This window comes from Pteropus vampyrus, unplaced genomic scaffold, assembly GCF_000151845.1.
Source record: "Pteropus vampyrus isolate Shadow unplaced genomic scaffold, Pvam_2.0 Scaffold38, whole genome shotgun sequence".
Taxonomy (NCBI): domain Eukaryota; kingdom Metazoa; phylum Chordata; class Mammalia; order Chiroptera; family Pteropodidae; genus Pteropus; species Pteropus vampyrus.
The window spans coordinates 8,400,174-8,402,805 of NW_011888819.1; positions in this window are offsets into that span (position 1 = coordinate 8,400,174).

Consider the following 2,632-nt stretch of genomic DNA (forward strand, 5'->3'; position numbering starts at 1 on the left):
TATTCAGTAGTCTCTACCATAAGGTAGAAAATACCATGAATTACGTGGTTCAGAAAGTCTACAAAGCAAAAGCCAATGAACTGCTGAAGAGACACAGTTATTCCTGGAACTAAAATTCTAGGGAAAACTTTTCAACTGGTCCACTCTTAGAGGTCCACGGAGAAGGGGTAATGCAGTTAAAAACAGCTTGTACAAGATTCATTCAGTAAAAATACATTTCTATCTGGTAGTCCATCTGCCCTCGAGATGGACTCGCTTTTCTATCTCCCACTCTTTTCTATTTCTACCATTCTGATGCTATTAAGAACATTTGTGATTCATAGGAACATGTAAAAATGTCAACATTAACAGGAATTTGGAAAAGATTGATTCCAACCCTTATGGATGACTTTGAGGGATTCAACACTTCAGTGGAGAAAGTAACCAAAGATGTGGTACAAATAGCAAAAGAACCAGCATTAGAAGTGAGGGCTGAAGATGTGACTAAATTGCTGCAATCTCATGATAAAACTTTAACAGATGAGGCATTGCTTCTTACAAATGAGCAAAAAAAAACAAATGGTCTCAAGATAGAATCTACTCCTAGTGAGGATGCTGTGCAGATTGTTTACATGACAGCAAGGGATTTAGAATATTAATTAAATTTAGTTGATTGTCATCAATTTGGCTCAAATAAACACAATTGTTGTCAGTTTGGCTCCAATAAATTTGTAAAAATTCTTTTACAGTTTTGGATGTTTCTTATGTCAACATATATAATGTCAAAAAGCTCAGAAATAACAAAAGTAAACCCAATGAACCAATGATAGTAATTACTAAAAGTGTATTGTATACACACCAAAAAGACAGTTTGCAAACCCAGAGCACTCAAACCAAAACATAAAATGAGGTTCAGGGGTATAGCGTTATAAAGCAGTTTATACAGTTAGAAAGGAGTGACTGTTTATTCTTCACGGTGATTATTATAATGTTATAATTTTCTTAAATGATAGGGACTTGATCAGTGGTTACCTCATATTAACCTTGGTAAACAGTTTAAGTTTTGCTTATGATTTTCAGAGAAATAAGCAAGTTAGCCTTGCCAAATAAGCTAAATTAAGCTTCGCTTTTATGACTGGCTTGCTCTGCTCAGGGAATTTTCAAGGTCAGTCTCTATTTGCTTCCTTTCATTTTAATAATAATATATGTAAATGTATAATAAATAAAATAGAAATAGAAATATAATATGCTATATATATTTATTTATGCAAACACATGAAATATGTCCCTTCATCTATCAATATATTTCTATCAAGGTTCATACTCACTATTATTCTATTATTCCATTTTCTCTTCATAACCACATTTTGAGGTCTCAATTTTGGTTAATTTTCTGTTTAGTGGTAGTCTTTTTATTTCCATATATTTTCCTTAGGTGTTATACTTGAGAAATACACTTTTTGAATTCTTGCGTATCTTCAAACATCTTTCTGCCTCTGAGACGCAAATGACATTTTGAGTAAATTTAGAGTTCCTGGGCTAAAATCCTCTTCTTTCTGTAATTTATAAGTAGTATTTTTTGTTCAACAGCTGATAATGTAAGTATGTCAGATTTATTTTCCTCTGTTGGTAACGTGTCCTTATGTCACCGCTGGGGTGAGGTGAAATCCTGCATCGCCCCAGAGGCATGGGGGAGGAGGAGGTGAGTAGTAGAATATGGTGGACATTGGTGTTGTGTGTAGAATTACTGGTCAGCGAAACTGAGAAAAAGTACAATTTATTGAAAGTACATTTTAGAAAGAGATAGGCCGTGCTAAAGAAAACTGCAGCCCTGTGGAATTTTGGAGATAAAGAGATAAGATAATACACCCCGAAGAGAGGAACAGGTGTCCAGCCAGGAGAGCTGTAATAATGAAGAAATGAGAAGGTCTGTTTATATTTGGGCCATGATGAGAGGGTCTAGATGATCTGCACATGAAGTCATCTTGACTGACAGTTGGCTGCTATATGACATTTTGCCTACCGCGCATGTGCTTACCCAGAATTCAGTCTGTTATAATTAGATTCATGAACTTCCAGGCATAGTCATGATATTATAATGATGGTATAATGAGGCTGAAATTATGGTCAGTTTAGAATAATACTTCGTGCGCATGCTTTTGTAGCTGGTTTAGCCAGTAGTTTTTATGGCCTTTGTGCTCTGAACTTTGGGGTAATTTATAATCCTAAAAGGCAGGTATTTCTGGGAGGTCCTTAAGGAAAGTCTTCAAAGGAAGTTTCTGTGGTTACAGAGCTGGGCCTTGGCTCCTATCTCTCATGCCTTACTGACTCCCTAACATTGGTACATATTCTGACTTTTAAAGAATGAAGAGTAGCAAAGTTCAAAGGCATTTCAGAAAGAAAGTGCCACAAAAGTGAATGACTGTGGCAAAAAAAACAGCATAGTACAGTAAAGCAATGCAAGCAATTTTATGTAGTTAGATATAAAGTGTAATGCTGGGATTAAAAAAGAAAGATTCTGGATGGGTCAGTAAGTGCCAAGTCACGAAAGAATTTGTTAGGAAGTTTAAGAATTAAACTATATATAATGAGGACCTATGAAATATTTATAGATTATTTTTCATGACAGCAACATGATCAGATTTTTTTTTCT